The 18,773-nt window shown below is 41.4% G+C and overlaps 2 protein-coding genes across 4 annotated transcripts in view; both read left to right on the plus strand.

Annotated features, from left to right (window-relative positions):
- C9orf72 (C9orf72-SMCR8 complex subunit) overlaps nucleotides 1-13,984 on the plus strand; it is a 76,842-nt gene extending 62,858 nt beyond the window's left edge. The window contains exon 12 of the transcript XR_014247046.1: nucleotides 5,040-13,984. The gene's annotated coding sequence lies outside the window, so the exon portion shown is untranslated. The remainder of the gene's footprint in view (nucleotides 1-5,039) is intronic.
- MOB3B (MOB kinase activator 3B) overlaps nucleotides 1-18,773 on the plus strand; it is a 250,906-nt gene that overhangs the window by 19,091 nt on the left and 213,042 nt on the right. The window lies entirely within an intron of this gene.

The following is an 18,773-nucleotide window of genomic DNA, read 5'->3' on the forward strand; positions in this document are numbered from 1 at the left end:
CTACTGTAATAAACACATCCAAAAACATAGAATGGCTCAAACATGGTAGGAGTATTTCTCACTCACGTAAAGTTTGGAACAGAGGTACTTGAGCTGTGGTTGGCTTTTTTCCAAGCAGTGATCAGGCACCAGACACCTTCCATCTTGTGGATCTGCCATCTTCCATGTGGCTTCCAAGGTTTCAGAGCTTATCTTCATCAAGCTGGAGCAAAATGGCAAGAGCTGGAAGGATATGCATGGGAGCGTTGTATGGGTTAGGCTTGGAGAGGCATACATCACTTCCAGTCACATCCCATTGGCAGGAACTTAGTCACAGCTAAGTGCAAGGGATACCGGGAAATTCAGTCTAGCCGTGTGCCCAGGAAGAAGAGGGACTACTTTGATGAACAGCTCGCCCGTCTCTGCCATGCTCTTGATCCATTTGGAGAAAGTCTAGCAATCAGAATGTGTTGGCACTGGTATGAGTTGGCTTGGGGATTGGGCTGGTATGATGGGACACATTGTAGAGACCCAGTAAAGATTTTTTAAAAATCCATTTGAAGAGAATTGGAACTGTCAGCCACAGGCAGCTTTCTAGTGAGACTATTTATTTATTTTCTGAAGAGTAGAAGAAGAAGCACTGTTGAAATAGAAGATTTTCATTTTTTCCCCTAAGGCTTATACAAAGAAGAAAAAAAATGATTAATTTGTGTCTTTAAAAAAAGCATGCTTTCCTTACAAGAAATCTATTTTGGTAGAAAGATACTGTCATTTGCTTTTTTTGAAAAAAAAAACAGGGCTTCCCTGGTAGTGAGGTGGTTAAGAATCTGCCTGCCAATGCAGGGGACATGGGTTCGAGCCCTGGTCCAGGAAGATCCCACATGCCGCGGAGCAACTAAGCCTGTGTGCCACAACTACCGAGCCTGCACACCTAGAGCCCATGCTCTGCAACAAGAGAAGCCACTGCAATGAGAAGCCCATGCACCACAACGAAGAGTAGCCCCCGCTTGCCTCAACTAGAGAAAGCCCGCACACAGCAACGAAGACCCAATGCAGCCAAAACTAAAAAATAAAATAAAAAAAAAAGCAGATGGAGATTATTTCCCATGGGGGCCAACATGTAGAAGACAATCCTTCAGTACTATCCACAGCTAACACTACACTGGGCATTAACCATTCATCAAGCATAGTATTACCGAGTTTGCATACATTATTTCATTTTAACACCAAAAGAATCCAGCAGGATCCCATTTTATAGTTTTGAGGAACCCAGGCTGCAAAAAGTTACATAATTGGCAAGGGCCACACAAAACTAAGGTCTGCCTGATTTTCTGTTAGACTGTATTCAAGTGAAAATAAGTGTCTTGAGTATATCATGTTTTTCTTTCTTTCTTTCTTTTTTTAAATAGAGAAGAAAATTTGTCATAGCCTTAACGTCTCAAAGGCTTCTTTGAGAAAAGACTTTGCAAGGCTCCTGGCTTCTGACAAAATAAGCCGAACACACTCAGGTCCCTTTTCCTGCCTGTGGAGGGCAAGACCGTTTCCCTCTCCACGTGGTCAGTTTAGATTCTGGATGCTGTTTATGAGTCCCTGCAGCTTGACTGGACGTGGGAGACCAGGCAAATATGATTCTAGGGTGTGGCTGGAATGCACTTCTGGCTTCTGTGGCAGAGGGAGGGAAAAGCGCTGCTGGCCCTGTGAGAAGGGGCGAGAGCTGGGGCCCGCCAGGGTCTCCGCAGAGAAGCAGACTATGAGGAGCATCCTGGGGCTACACCAAGCAAGCTTGGCTCCCACCTCAAATCAGTTGGGGGGATCCTGATGCAGAGACAGGCTCTGCGTAGGCCCAGAGCATCCTGCTGTTAGAAGAGGGGCTAGAGCAATCTCAACACAGCATCTTCAGGTGCAGAAAGTACTCAAATCTGTTTTCCCAAAGTTGGTTCCATGAAACACTAATTTTGCAAGAAGTTCTGTGAAAGAAGCTTTTTGTGGTTCAAGAAATTTAGGAAACTTTGTATGTTCAATGTAGACTCACAGTGTACATTAGCATATTAAAAGCCTCTAAAATCTTACAGCAAGACACCTGTTAAGCTTGTTTAACCCATGGTATAACAAACTTATTTGACCACGTACTTAAAAAAAAAATATCACACTTATTAATATCCTGAGCAGCCAGTGTTTAGGGGAATGTACGTTGTGATCTAAATGGGGCCTAAAAAGAAGATAATACTAGAAAATATGTAAATCTAATGCCCAAATTCCAGTGGAACATCGTATTTGTGGAGGATTATAAGATTACTCTTTTATTAGGCAACATAGGCAGTGACAATGATCGCATCGTAACCCCAGTGGTTTCTTTGGTTTTAAACAGAAGAGGAGTATGAAAAACTCATATCTTTTATATTGTAAAATGCCTTTTGCCCCTCTTTTTTTGTTTTCTTTTCCCTTTTCTTTTTCTATTACTACATAAACTTCTTGCTGTCATCAAGTAAGTCACTTGAAATTGTCATGTTTATTCTTTTCAGAAGATGTGTTAAAATCCCATTGAAGGGAGGATAAAGGTATTAATAAAGTACATATTGTCACTAAAAGGTGTTTCATAAATTTATTGGGCTGATAATTTTATTTGATGTTTCTTTAAATTGGAGGAACTTGAAATGTATCCTCCCTTCCTTCCTGTCTGCCTGTCTGTATCAAATATATATTGATATTAAGGCTTGGCATTAGAACTACAAAACTCAGTATCTCTTAGTGTGCGTGTATATGTATTTTTAATTGGATGAATAAATGTATCTTTTATGTGAATAATGAACATTAAGAAAACTAAAGGGCTTCCCTGGTGGCGCAGTGGTTGGGAATCCGCCTGCCAATGCAGGGGACACGGGTTCGAACCCTGGTCCAGGAAGATCCCACATGTCGCGGAGCAACTAAGCCCGTGCGCCACAACTACTGAGCCTGCGCTCTAGAGCCTGCGAGCCACAACTACTGAGCCCGCGTGCCACAACTACTGAAGCCTGCACACCTAGAGCCTGTGCTCCGCAACAAGAGAAGCCACCGCAATGAGAAGCCCGTGCACCACAATGAAGAGTAGCCCCCGCTCACTGCAACCAGAGAAAAGCCCGCACAGAGCAACGAAGACCCAACACAGCCAAAAATAAAATAAATAAAAATTAAAAAAAAAAAAAAGAAAACTAAAGACATTTGTATTAGTCACTCGAAAGTTTTGATTGTGTAGACTTAGATTTTTTTTTTAATTTTTTAACTTTATTTTTTTATACAGCAGGTTCTTATTAGTTATCCATTTTATACATATATGTATATATGTCAATCCCAGTCTCCCGATTCATCCCACCACCACCACCGCCCCCGCCACTTTCCCCACCTTGGTGTCCATACGTTTATTCTGTGTAGATTTAGATTGTGTGACATGGTATACTGGAGAGATGCAGATAAGTACCATATGTACCACCACTCTTGTCATGATGCCATGGGAGACATCACTAACAGATCACAGCACTCATTCTTGCTAAGTCCAGACCTGACTTTCTTCACGTAACAGAGAGGCAGGCACTACAGAGCAACTGGGACTGGAGCTGTTTGCTTTCCTTCGAGTGGTGGATGCGTTAGAGTTTTAGGAGACCTTGGTTCTGTTCTAATGAGTTGTTTGACCTTGAGAAACAGTCTTGGTGGGCCCCATTTTCAATGTCCCTCATATATTTAGACCAGGTGGTTTACTATATAGGTTTTTAAAAGTTTTTTTTATATACATATATTTAATTAATTAATTAATTAATTTATGGCTGTGTTGGGTCTTTGTTGCTGCGCATTGGCTTTCTCTAGTTGTGGTGAGCAGGGGCTACTCTTCATTGAGGTGCGCGGGCTTCTCATTGTGGCGGCTTCTCTTGTTGCGGAGCATGGGCTCTAGGCGTGTGGGCTTCAGTAGTTGCAGCACGCCAGCTCAGTAGTTGTGGCGCGCAGGCTCAGTAGTGGCACACGGGCTTAGTTGCTCCGCGGCATGTGGGATCTTCCCGGACTAGGGCTCGAACCTGTGTCCCCTGCATTGGCAGGTGGATTCTTAACCACTGTGCCATACTGTATGGTTTTAAGATTTATATTAGTATTATTCCTCTGCCTACAAAGAACTATCCTGCTGGCAAATTCAATTTAAACTCAGCACAGTTTTCTGCCTGCTCATCTGAGACTCCATTTGATATCTTCTATGCATTTGTTAGGAGTATCTAATGCCTTATCTCTCTATTGTTTTCTGTATGTGTCAATAGTTTAATATATCTTTATTATTTATTTATTTTTAGAAAAATGGCCTTCAAGATGAAATAATAGAAGTTTTGATTTCCTGCACTTAGTGATGCAGGCCCCCTCTATGAATTTACTTTTCTAGACGTGTCTAGGCCATATTCCCAGGGAACGTACCCCTTTAGTCTCCCCCACAGTCCTGCTAAGGCTTCTTGGTCAATCCCTACGCTTGGATTCCTTAGCTTAATAGATGAAAAGGCTCAGTTTCTTTACCTGTAAAAGAGGAACCATAACTTCTACTCCTAGATGCGATAATAAAAATGTAAAGTGCTTGGCATTTCAGTGTCTGAAATACGGAGAACACTCAGTAAATAATATCAGTAAATACAGACACCCAGTAGATAAGTTTGGTGTGTTTGTTTGTCTACAGAGTAGCAGTATTACATCGTAGGACGGTGGTCAAGATGCAGTAGGATGACCCGGCACAGTGCGTACCATGCTGTAGGCATGCGGTAAATGTCTCCTGTCATTATTATGGAAAATGTGATAGATGAGAGAAGGCATCTCAGGCACATGGAGGAGGCACATAGCCTGGTCTGGGCTTGGCGAGTTACTCAGTCCTTTTGGACAGAAGATTTATTCAAGTGAGTAATGGTTGAAAGGTAGATGCTGGTTGTAAAATGTGTGACTTTTAAAGGAAGAGTCTCTTAATTAGAGCTATTAAAGGAAGATTCCAGGTTTCTGGGAGAAAATCAAATGGGTGATCGCCAAGTTTCCTTCTGACTCTCCTTCTGTGGTTCCCCCAAAAGTTCCAGTGATTCCTGAGACAGACCGCAGTGACTCAAACGGCCCAGGCAGTAGAGCTCCAGAACTACAGCCTGAAGCACACCAATAACAAGGCAATGACTACCCTTTTGTCGGCTTTGATGATAACAACCCATTTGCCAAGAGGAGAAAACATTGTAGTTTTCATGTGGCAATCTGCCGAAGTCTTTGATTTGACAGGTAACAGAGGGAAGCAAAGCTCATGAGTGTATTTGGTGACACGTTATTTCCTGGTCATTTTTCTTCCCTTCAGTTTTGAGAGCCAAGTCAAGGAGAGGGAAAAGAGAGGAAGGGAAAAAAAAACACAACAACTCAGCTCTCCAGGAAATGAGTCTTCAGGCAGAACTGAGACACCTGAAGAATGTGTCCCTTCACAAACTTTGTACATGTGAGTCAGTAGACAGGTTCTAGGTTTGCCAACAGGCACCTGAGGACTGGTGCAAGGGAAGAGCCTCTCCCTCGTAGCTGGAGGGCTTCAGTGTTAGGTTCCTAAGAGAAGCTGGAGGGACGTGCAGACTCCCTGCAGAGCTGTTTCCCTGGCATTGACCTGGGCCGGAGGACAATCTAGTGCGTCATTCCCAAAGTGTTCGTGCAATGCTATGTGAAAACCAAATTGATAAAACTCATGGTTAAGCAAGTTAAAATTGTTTTTTTTACTGCCGGGCTTCTCAAGACCTTTGATTATGCCAGTGTGAATTGTGAGCATCTACGGAGGGAGAATATAAATGCAGTACTTCCCAAACTCCCTGGAAAGTGGTACCTTTTACTGAACTATAGGTATGTACAACGACATGCCTGAGTCTCAGAAACATTGTGCCCAGTCAAAGCAGTGAGACACAAAGAAATACATACTACATGAATCCATTTATATGAAGTTCTGGAACAGGCAAAAGCAGTCTGTATTTATAGAAAGCAGATCGGTGGTTGTCTGGGGCTTGGCATGGGATTAACAAAGGAATTTTTTTGAGTGGTGGAAATGTTCTATATCTTTTTTGTTGTTCTTCTTCTACAACTTGCTTTTTTATTCAGTATTGTGCTTTCTAACCCCTTTCCATATTGATATGAGTAGATCTAGATCTTTATTTTAACTCTGGTTTAGAATTCCATTGTATGAGATATACTGTAGTTTATTTATCCATTTCTCTATCCTTGAACATTTTTGTTGTTTCTAATTTTTTTTTAATACCAATAATACTCCAGTATTCATCTATGCACCTAGAAGTAGAATTGCCCATTCATATAATTCACCTTTTTTGTGTTTTTTAAAAATTTTATTTTTTTATACTTGTTTGAGGGAGTTATTTAAATTTCTTAAGACAGTCTGGATTTTTTTTTTTATTAATTGATATTGGAGTATAGTTGCTTTACAATGTTGTATTAGTTTCTGCTGTACAGCAAAGTGAATCAGCTATACATATACATATATCCCCACTTTTTTAGTTTCCCTTCCCATCTACATCACCACAGAGCACTGAGTAGGGTTCCCCGTGCTATACAGTAAGTTCTCATTAGTTATCTATTTTATATGTAGTAGTGTATATATATCAATTCCAATCTCCCAATCCATCCTACCCGCCCCCCTTCTCCCCTTGGTAACCATAAGTTTGTTTTCTACATCTGTGACTATTTCTGCTTTGCAAATAAGTTCATCTGTACCATTTTTCTAGATTCCACATATAAGTGATATTTGTCTTTCTCTTTCTGACTTACTTCACTCTGTATGACAGTCTCTAGGTCCATCCATGTTGCTGCAAATGGCATTATTTCATTCTTTTTTACAGCTAAGTAATATTCCACTGTATATATGTACCACATCTTCTTTATCCATTCCTCTGTCGATGGACATTTAGGTTGCTTCCATGTCCTGGCTGTTGTAAATAGTGCTGCACTGAACGTCGGGGTGCATGCATCCTTTCGAATTATGGTTTTCTCTGGATATATGCCCAGGAGTGGGATTGCTGGATCATATAGTAGCTCTGTTTTTAGTTTTTTAAGGAATCTCCATACTGTTGTCCATAGTGGCTCCACCAATTTACATTCCCACCAACAGTGTAGGAGGGTTCCCTTTTCTCCACACCTTCTCTAGCATTTATTATTTGTAGATTTTGTTTGATAATGGCCGTTCTGACCAGTGTGAGGTGATACCTCATTGTAGTTTTGATTTGTATTGCTCTAATAATTAGTGATGTTGAGCATCTTTTCATGTATTTTTTGGCCATCTGTATGTCTTCTTTGGAGAAATGTCTCTTTAGATCTTCTGCCCATTTTTTGATTGGGTTGTTTGTTTTTTTGATATTGAGCTGCATGAGCTGTTTGTATATTTTGGAGATTAGCCCTTGTTGGTTGCTTCTTTTGCAAATATTTTCTCCCATTCTGAGAGTTGTCTTTTTGTTTTGTTTATGGTTTTCTTTGCTGTGCAAAAGTTTAATTAGGTCCCATTTGTTTATTTTTGTTTTTATTTTCATTACTCTAGGTGGTGGATCAAAAAAGATCTTGCTGTGATTTATATCAAAGAGTGTTCTGCTTATGTTTTCCTCAGAGAGTTTTATAGTGTCCAGCTTTACATTTAGGTCTTTAATCCATTTTGAGTTTATTTTTGTGTATGGTGTTAGGGAGTGTTCTAATTTCATTCTTCTACATGAAACTGTCCAGTTTTACCAGCACCACTTATTGAAGAGACTGTCTTTTCTCCACTGTATATTCTTGCCTCCTTTGTCATAGATTAGGTGGCCATAAGTGCATGGGTTTATCTCTGGGCTTTCTATCCTGTTCCATTGATCTATATTTCTGTTTTTGTGCCAGTACCATACTGTTTGGATTACTGTAGCTTTGTAGTATAGTCTGAAGTCAGGGAGCCCTGATTCCTCCAGCTCTATTCTTCTTTCTCAAGATTGCTTTGGCTATTTGGGGTCTTTTGTGTTTCCATACAAATTATAAAATGAAATGTTCTATATCTTGATGTGGAATGACTACATGGTATCTATAATTGTCCAAATACCCTTAACTATGCATTCTGAATGAGTATATTTTAAATAAATTATACCTCAGGAAAAAAAAAGGGGAACCTTTTAATGTAGAAGGTATCTAGGGACTAGTGGCTTGAGCAGGTCTTTGAGCAAAGCTGATTCAGGAACAAAATACCAGGCTAAATCATTTCTTTTTTCTTGCCCTCTCCCAGGGGGTCCAGCTCCAGACACAGATGTTTGCAGGCAGCTTTGCCTTTCCAGGAGCCAAATGGGGGTCACTGTTCATGAGAGCACCCATCATTTGGAAAAGCCTGATGGGGTGTGGTAGGCCCCATAATGGCCCCCTAAGGTCTTTCACATTCTAATCCCTAGAACTGGTGAATATGTTACCTTACATGTCAGAAGGGACTTTGCACGTGTGGTTAAGTTAAAGATATTGAGAAAGGCCATTATCCTGGATTTATCAGGATGGGCCCAACGTAGTTACAGGGGGCTTTATAAGAGGGATGCAGGTGGGTGAGAGTCTGAGGAGATTCAAGGACAGAATCAGAGGTCAGGGTGATGTGGAGCAGTGAGTCAGGGAATGTGGGCAGTCTCTAGAAACTGGAAAAGACAAGGAAATGGATTCTCCCCTGGATCCTCTGGAAGGAACACAGCCTTGCCACCCATTTTAGATTTCTGACCTCCAAATTATTATATAATAAATTTGTGTTGTCTTAAGCAACTAGGTTTGTGGAGATTTGTTATAGCAACAATAGGAAACTAATACTTGGGATTTGATATTGGTCCCACCCTTCCTGTGCTTGAAGGTGGATGGATTAACATACTGCATTACCCTTCTCAGACCTTCAGGACACTAACACTCAAGGGAGAGGCCTGTAAGTAACCACCATCTGGCCAGGGGGCCCTGCTTTCTTGTTGTCCTTCCTCCACCTCCCCAGCCCCCTGGGGCCAAACATCACTCCAGCTCTTGCTTGTCCTACTTAGATGTCCAGTGACCAATCACCAACAAGCTTTGGATGAAGTGATGTGATTGCTCACTGGTCATGATGTGCACCTGTTATTTACATTGTGATTTGTGGATGGAAAAGCAAGCAGCCCTCTCTGTCCTTAATGCAATTACTGCTATAAGATACTGTGGTAACTGAAATCTGAACTGGGGTATTGTGGGACTGGTATTATTTAACCAAACCATAGTCATTGAAATGCATGCGTATCAGAACTGTGCAAAAATGAGGACTGCATTTGTTACTATTATGGCACAAATTCTGCAGTGTAGCTGTTACAGCTGGACTGGTGGGCAGCCTGGCCCTGCCTTCATTCATCCACTGAATGTGGCTGATACAGGGTTAGGGCTGTCAGTAAACAATGTATGCATTTAAATTGCAGCAGAGGCTAGTGAGGTACTTTTCGTACCTCATTTCTGATGACCACAGGTCAGTTCTCCAGTAAACAGATTCTGAGACCTGCGATTTGCATGTAGGGGATTTATGGGGAACTGCTTATGACAACAACGCCTGGCAGAGAAGTGAGAACAGCCGATCTGGGCAGAGGGAGAGGTTGACTGTGAGGCACGGGGGCTCTGGAACTGGGATGCACTCAGGCAGGGGGCCAGGCCTTATGTCCCTCCATCAGCTAGGCACTGGATGTGCTCTGCTCAGACCCTAGCCAGCAACTCCCTCCAGCGAGGTGGCTCTAAGTACCTGTAATTCCTGAAGAGGCTGAGAGCTGGCAGCCTCCAGCACCCCCTGCAACTGTGGGAAAAATGCTCCCGCCCTAAAGGCATCTGGGCAGCACATTATAGGGTCCACTAAATGATTAGCCTACGATTCTGGTGCCACTAGACAGCCAAACTCTAGAGGGGTCTGATCACTATTTTTAGCAATGCTCAAGTTGGAATCTGGGGCAAAGTAATCAGGAAGAAGGGACCGAAGCACGGGAGAGCTCTCAGGCTGCTGAGCCAGGACCCTCCTTTTCCCAGAGTGAAGGACAGCAGCCTGCTGGGCCCAGTCTGCCTCTGCTTGCATTTTCGTTTATGGTAACTTGCCAATTTGAGAGAAGTTGAAGTCTTGTTCTAGTCTTGTTTTGGCCTTTTAGGGCACTTGGACTCTGAATTGGAGCAGATGGAGAAAAATGACAAAAACATGAAATAAAAAGTTGCTAGGTCTGACATTTTGTGGTCAGTTTTCCCTCTAGTAAAATGTAGGTACCTTGTAAAGAAAAGTGAAATTCATTCAACTCCCTGCTCCTCCCCCGCCCTCCTTTTTCCTTTTGATTCTTAGGCCGCACACATACATCAGGTTTTCTCTCCAGTTTAGTCACCCCTAGCTCTTTAGTCATAAACCATTAGATGCCTGGACTCTGGCTCCCACTTCCCTGAATTGGGAAACAGTGGGGTCAGCACCTCTCATTCTCTGAAATAACTGATCAGCTCACACTTAGGGGCTTTGAGACGCCCCACCCCCTCCGGAAAAAAAAAAAAAGGGTCGGCAGATCTCTGAGGGAGGTTGCTAAGAAATCAGCAGAGAGATGAACAGGATAATAGAGGACTTTGTCACAAAGGGCTGTCAGCATGTTTTATAGTTACTGATCTCAATGCTTAGGCTTAAATACTAGATTAAAAAAAGAAAAAGGGGCTTCCCTGGTGGTGCAGTGGTTAAGAATCTGCCTGCCAATGCAGGGGACACGGGTTCGATTCCTGGTCCGGGAAGATCCCACGTGCCACGGAACAACCAAGTCCGTGAGCCACAACTACGGGCTCGCCTAGAGCCCGTGCTCCGCAACAAGAGAAGCCACCACAATGAGAAGCCTGCGCACCGCGGCAAAGAGTAGCCCCCGCTCGCCTCAACTAGAGAAAAGCCCAAGTGCAGCAACAAAGACCCAGTGCAGCCAAAAATAAAATAAATAAAATAAGTTTTAAAAAACCAACACCATTTACTTTTAAAAAAAGAGAGAGAAAAAAAAGAAAAAGATCTGTGCTTACTTCCTTGTGATGTTCTCCTTAAAAGACTGAAGATGTTCCTGGCTGTAATAAGGATTTAGTTTTTGCATCCTGGTGGACTGAGGGTTTGGAGGCCACCTGACAAAGGCTTTTCATCCAGAGAACCAAGTCTGACCCATCAGGAGCAGTGGCCTGGAGATGCAGAGTTAGGGAAGATTCTGAAAGAGCCTGTCTGATTGGCTGATGGCTGCCCTGGCTGTGCACCAGGGGAGGTGTGTGTTTGACCATCTCTGGACTAGAGTTTCCACCAACAGCCCTCGGTTGACTGAAGGGTGGTTTTTGTTTGTTTGTTTGTTTTTTGTTTTTAAAACATATTCAATAGTTACCTTTAATCCAGTGGGATGTACTGAGTTATTCAGAGGTGAAATGCTGAATGTAGCATGGTAAGTTAAAGAGGTAATTGTTTGTCTAGACCCTATACTTCAGGAGGAAAATGAAGGACAGTTAAATCTCCAAACAAGCATATTCTTGAATGGGGAAGAGATGGTGGAATTAGAATGTGTAAATATTCTTTGGTTTTGATATTGTATAGGAGACACAGACCAGTAACTCCACCAAGGTACGTCTAGGTCCTATATGGCTAGACCTGCTGATATAAAGGTTGTTTTGGGTTTGAAGTGGAGAATTCTCTCATTACCTCATTTGACCTGATGGCAGCCAGTGAAGTATGAAAGAAGAGCTTACAACAAAATGCTTAGCAAATGATTGGAAACCAGAGACCTACCGACTTGGTAGGGGAGGGATGGTGTGTGTTTGGAAGAAACGAGAGCCGAACTGGTGGCAGAGGCGTAGAAGACAAACAGGGTTAGATTCCAGTCTTTGTCCTTTTGGTTGAGGGTGTGCATTTCCTGAAAGAGCCTTGGGGGCTAAAGGTAAAACTTGAACTGCAATTTTACAATTTCCTTTTGTCTAGCAGCATCTCTTTTTGTAAAGCAAAAAATGAAAGGCTGCCCTAAAACAATCAATTCTCTGACACTTTCCCTTGCTGGAAGTACATTACTTTGCTCAATGTGGAGTCCTCATCTCATAAATAGTGCCTTTTCTTTATAAAAATAAATTTATTTATTTATTTATTTTTGGCTGCATTGGGTCTTTGTTGCTACATGCGGGCTTTCTCTAGTTGCGGCGAGCGGGGGCTACTCTTTGTTGCAGTGCGTGGGCTTCTCATTGTGGTGGCTTTCTTGTTGCAGAGCAGGGGCTCTAGGCACGTGGGTTTCAGTAATTGTGGCATGTGGGCTTAGTAGTTGTGGCTCGCAGGCTCTAGAACGCAGGCTCAGTAGCTGTGGGGCAGGGGCTTAGTTGCTCCGCGGCATGTGGGATCTTCCTGGACCAGGGCTCGAACCTGTGTCCCCTGCACTGGCAGGCGGATTCTTAACCACTGTGCCACCAGGGAAGTCCCAATAGTGCCTTTTTAATAAAAAGGTCCTATTGCTGTAATTGGAGTTTTAAATGAGGACTCTTTCCATGTGTTCAGTAAGACACCTGTTTGTGCTTTCCGTTATTTGGATTGCATAATAAGGCAGCTTTGCAAAGAACTTGGCATTCCTCGCAAGATACCTTATAGGTAAAAAGTCACAGTTTTGTTCGCAGTACAGAGAATTTGAGACACAGAAAGGAAGAAACTAAAGAAGGTGAACCAGACTCAGTTAAAGGGAATTGGCAACTCAGTTCTGGATGTCTGGTTTCTGGTATACTCCCTTTAATGGTGATTTTTCAATCATTGGAAGTTCTCCACAATCCTGAGGTCAGGTCAAGTATGCCACAGCATTTCAGAACAAGATGAAGTTAAGTTAGGTGTAAATAAACAGAAACCTAACATGAGACTGTCTTAAAAGCTTGATTTTCGATGAAAAATTCATCAACATTCAGCGATAGCTGTATGTTATGAATCACTTCAACATCAAACTTAAGGGCAAAATTATAATTCTGTCCAATATAAGATGGTTCTGAAAGTTGCAAACAATATTTAGAAAAAAATGATGCCCCAATGTTGAGATCGTTCAGTATTAGAATACACGGTTTTCCTGTACTGACACCAACACACACACAAAAAGCCAATCGTTTCCTGCTTCGACTTGTCCCTCAGAAGGTGGGATAGTGGCCCAGTATGACTCATTTCCCTCACAGACCGGACGTCGCCTTTCTAATGAGAAATGGCATGAGTGGAAAGCAAATTTGTAAATAATAATGTGTCTGTCCTAGGAAACTGAGAATGTTTATTAAATTGGACAGTGTTTGAGTTACTCATCTTAATATACACTTTGGATTAGATGTGATGAATATTCCAGTATTAAAGACAGATAAAAATGTCTTAACCTGACACATTTCCTTTCCATGTGTTTTAAGTAAGGACCTGAGTTTGTCTTGCCAAGACAATTAGAATAGTACTTGGTTGACATGACGACTTGCTTCATGAACCTAGGGGGTTAATAGGCTTGCTTTCTTACTCATCCCTTTAGAGAAGGTTCTTTTTTTTTTTTTTTTTTTAATTTTACTTTCTTTTTTTTTTTTAATTTATTTTATTTTTGTATTTTTGTCTGCGTTGGGTCTTCTTTGCTGCATGTTGGCTTTCTCTAGTTGTGGCAAGCGGGGGCTACTCTTGGTTACGGTGTGGAGGCTTCTCATTGCGGTGGCTTCTCTCGTTGTGGAGCACGGGCTCTAGGCGCGCGGGCTTCAGTAGTTGTGGCATGCGGGCTCAGTAGTTGTGGCTCGTGGGCTCTAGAGCGCAGACTCAGTAGTTGTGGCGCACGGGCTTAGTTGCTCCGCAGCATGTGGGATCTTCCTTGACCAGGGCTCGAACCAGTGTCCCCTGCATTGGCAGGCAGATTCTTAACCACTGCGCCACCAGGGAAGCCCTAGAGAAGGTTCTTAATTGTTGAATTGTGAGGAGACAGAACTCCAGTCTCATCCCTTGGCTTCTATGTGATTTTCCTTTTTTCCTCCGTTTTTTTTTTTTTTTTTTTTTTTTAAATACCCAAAAGAAATAAGTCATTAGTAGCTCTGAGGTGTAAAAATAAATGCATTTGCTCTTGTAAGTTCTCGGGTAAAATATTTGAATTGTAAAACCTTAGTACGTTACTCCTATTTTAATAAAAGGAGGGAAACACACACCAGAGTAATTTAGGAACTTGATTAGGGTAAGTTGGTCAGGCAGTTTAGAATTTAAGTTCATGATTTTTTTTTCTTTTATTTTCTTTTTTGGGCCGCACTGCGCAGCATGTGGGAGCTTAGTTCCTGACCAGGGATCAAACCTGTGTCCCCTGCATTGGAAGCACAAAGTCTTAACCCCTGGACCACCAGGGAAGTTCCCTCATGATTCTTTTCTAGTCTGTTCATTGGATGGTCATTTATACATATACAGAGAAATTTAGTAATATGCACTTTAAAAATCCTATGTTAAGATCTTGTTCTTTGGAATCAGAAATTGCAAACTGGCAGTCCACAGGCCTATTTTGGTCCTCAGAGATGTTTTGTCTGTGCTTAGAAAGCATTGATTTTTCTTTTTAGTTGTCAACCTGTAAAAATACACAGATTTTCCATAAACATTTGAATTTCCAGTTACTCTTGGAAAATCAGAAGATCCAGCAATTCTAGGTCTTTATCCCCACATTAGCAACTGCTGCTGGTACTGAGTCCCTGACCCCTTTTAAGTGGCACATGTGCCCTGACACTATTTGTCCTTTATCTACCTGACGGCTAAAAGCATTTGAGTATGAGACCCTGCTCCTACAAATCAGAGTTTTCTCTGTTGGCTTAGATGAGAAAATTCTGGCATTGAGAATAAATAATTTAAGCATTATTAAGTGGTATTTGTATTCAAAGAGATTGGGTACCAGAACAAAAACTTAGGGTACTGCTGCCTTCAACATTTTTTAGTAAGAAGCGAATTCTCCTAACTTCCTACTTTCTCTTAAGTTTGTCCAAAGGTGCGTTTGCAAATGGTTTCCCAAGACCGTGGCCTAACTAGCCCTCTCCTCCCCAACACACACATCACACACATCACACACTTATTCCTACAACTCCTCTAATTAATGGTCTAGCACAGCTCATAAGATTCCCGAAGCTAATTAAACAGGGCTCACCCTTGTACCTCCCAGTAGGTTGGGGAGTAGCTTGGCAAATGCTGTGATTGATATGAAAAGTAGCAAGGTATTCTTAAGCACTTTTAGCACTGTTGTTACTCTCTGAAGCACAAGCTTTCAACACTGTGGCCTTTTATCCTCTGTGCTTTTGGAGTGTGAGAACGCCACAAAGGCTACAAGCACCGCAGCGTACTTGTGGGCTGAGAATTAAGGCTGGGAGGAAAGGGTGGGCAGCACGGGAGTGACAGGCGGGGAGAGGGAGCTGGCAGCTGTCATCTGAATAGCATTTCCCTCCTCCCATTATCCTGTTGTCAGAAAGCTCCGTCCATTCATATTCATGGTTTCCACCCCTCTCCCTTCTGCCAAGGCCAGCTTCCTTTGCACATTTTATTTCCCTGACTGTCTTGGATTTATGAAGAATCCTTGAACTGCTTCAGAAAAAGGATGAGCTGTGAGAAATTGGAACTAGTTGGTAGAGAAGCTGCAGGGAGAAATTTATTTAAACATAAGAAGCGATACGTGTCTCTTTTTGAATTATGGTTTTCTCAGGGTATATGCCCAGTAGTGGGGATTGCTGGGTCGTATGGTAGTTCTGTTTTTAGTTTTTTTAGGAACCTCCATACTGTTCTCCATAGTGGCTGTATCAGTTTACGTTCCCACCAACAGTGCAAGAGGGTTCCCTTTTCTCCACACCCTCTCCAGCATTTATTCTTTGTAGATTTTTTTGATGGTGGCCATTCTGACTGGTGTGAGGTGATACCTCATTGCAGTTTTGATTTGCATTTCTCTAATGATTAGTGATGTCGAGCATCCTTTCATGTGTTTGTTGGCAATGCAGCACTATTTACAATCACCAGGACATGGAAGCAACCTAAGTGTCCATCGACAGATGAATGGATAAAGAAGATGTGGCACATATATACAGTGGAATATTACTCAGCCATAAAAAGAAACGAAATTGAGTTATTTGTAGTGAGGTGGATGGACCTAGAGTCTGTCATACAGAGTGAAGTAAGTCAGAAAGAGAAAAACAAATACTGTATGCTAACACATATATATGGAATCTAAAAAAAAAAAAAAGATTCTGAAGAACCTAGGGGCAGGACAGGAATAAAGACACCGATGTAGAGAATGGACTTGAGGACATGGGGAGGGGGAAGGGTAAGGTGGGAGAAAGTGAGAGAGTGGCATGGACATATATACACTACCAAATGTAAAATAGATAGCTAGTGGGAAGCAGCTGCATAACACAGGGAGATCAGCTTGGTGCTTTGTGACCACCTAGAGGGGTGGGATAGGGAGGGTGGGAGGGAGACACAAGAGGGAAGAGATATGGGGATATATGTATATGTATAGCTGATTCACTTTGTTATAAAGCAGAAACTAACACACCATTGTAAAGCAATTATACTCCAATAAAGATGTTAAAAAAATAAATATAAGAAGCGAATGCCAGATCTATATAGTACATTAACTTCATTTCACTGACTTTTATTTATTCCCGTTTATTTCCTACTAATCTAGTGATTAATTTATTTCACATGTATGAAGGCTATAGTCATGCTGATAAGAGAACAAAATGAGGAAAACATTTTATATTTTAATTACAAAAGTATTATACAATAATACATATTTAGTGTAAATGTTAAACTACAAAAATTCATGAAAATACAAAGAAATTTAAAATCACCCTACCTTACTGTTTAATTATTGTTAACTTTTGCATTTATTTCTTTTCAGTCATATACATATGTATATTTTTTAGGAAATTGAAATAATTCTAGATATGCTATTTCATTATCTACTTGTTTATGTGTAATACTAAATCGTACATATTTTCATATCATATATTACATTAAAGCTTTTTAAAAGTCTTTACAGAATTACACTGTATGGATACACTATGACTGATCTATTTTGGGAAAGATAGGTTTTTCCAAATTTAAGTGATAAACAGTGTTGTGATACAGACATTCATAAGCTTTCACATCCAAGCTCTCTGCACACCTATGATTTTTTCTGTGGAAAAATACCCAAAAGTGACTTGTGAGTCAAAGGGTATCGCTGGGCTTATGGTGACCTTCAGAAAGGTTGTAGGAATTTAATCTCCCAATGGCATTTTATGGGAGCCCTAAATAGGGAGCTTTTCTAAGGATGTCTTATGGGGAGGTTGCTCTGAATATTCTTTGACTGCTTTTACCTAGATATTTCTACCCCATGAAGAAGAATAACCACTTAGGTTTCTCGGTTTACAGGAAAAGGAAAGTGGAATGCTGCCAACTGTGAAAATGTTTGGAAGACGTCTGGGCCCTCTTAACCATCATCCTATTTAGCATTTGTTTTATATTGTGCATGGGAAACCAACTCTTCTGTAAGAAAACATAAATGTCTGCTGGGGAGCATGTATTTGCTTTGAGAACTCTCGGGACCAAGAAAATCAAATGCTTAATAACAACAGCATAATGAGGTCACAGGGGTGCTGAAAGCATTAATTAGAGAATGATTTAAAAGTTCTCCAGTAAGCTTAGGGAGAGTGTGTGCCGTAGGCTTCCCAGGAGAAAGATTCAGTTTAGAATAGATGGATTCCTGTACTGACAAAAACTAGTACGTCTGACAACCTGGGGTGAGTTGATTACATCAGAGCTAAATTTTAAAGATGCACGTGGGCTTCCCTGGTGGCGCAGTGGTTGAGAATCTGCCTGCCAATGCAGGGGACACAGGTTCAAGCCCTGGTCTGGGAAGATCCCACATGCCGCGGAGCAACTAGGCCCGTGAGCCACAACTACTGAGCCTGCGCATCTGGAGCCTGTGCTCCGCAACAAGAGAGGCTGCAATAGTGAGAGGCCCGCGCACCGCAATGAAGAGGGGCCCCCGCTCGCCGCAACTAGAGAAAGCCCTCGCACAGAAACGAAGACCCAACACAGCCAAAAATAAATAAATTAATTAAAAAAAATAAAAAAATAAAAAAAAATAAAGATGCACGTAATTACAGTTTTCCCTATTGTAAATGTAATGTACCATATTTATAGAAATCCTATTATTCTATTGAGAAGATGAATCACAGCTTACCACACCCAATTTTTTGAACATTTTGGCTGTAGAACTAAAATTTTAAACATATCTGGAGACGTTTAGAAGTAGATATTGTACCGACTGTACACACACACACACACAATGTCCCAATTTGCAACAAGAGCCATAAGAAGACAGGCCTGTGATGACCAATTGAATTAGAACTTGAGGCTCTGATCAAAAAAACCAAAAATCATGTTATATAAATACATCAAATTTGGACAAGTGTTTCCTAGTGTTGTCTAACGAAACTTAAATTTTTAGTGGTCCTTCTGGTTTAATGAGGTTTCTAACTCCTAGCAAGAAAACCAGATTTTGCTACAGTAGTTTCCTTGGCAAATCTAATCTCCAGTTATCTGTGCAGTAAGATAAACCATGTAAAGACTACATGACTTGATTGTACAAGCTGATACTGATGTGAAGCCCCAGTTGGAAAACTTGTTGTATTTTGTAATAAGAGCAATGCAGGGTTTTTGTTTGTTTTTAGTGATCCTTAATTACTTAGAAAACCTATAACCTGGAGTAGTAGAGGTATAAAGCTATTACATGCCTTAAAAGAGAATCTAGGCTCATTATAATAATGTGTTACCAGCATGA

Source organism: Balaenoptera borealis (genome assembly GCF_965194805.1).
Source record: "Balaenoptera borealis genome assembly, chromosome: 8".
Classification (NCBI taxonomy): domain Eukaryota; kingdom Metazoa; phylum Chordata; class Mammalia; order Artiodactyla; family Balaenopteridae; genus Balaenoptera; species Balaenoptera borealis.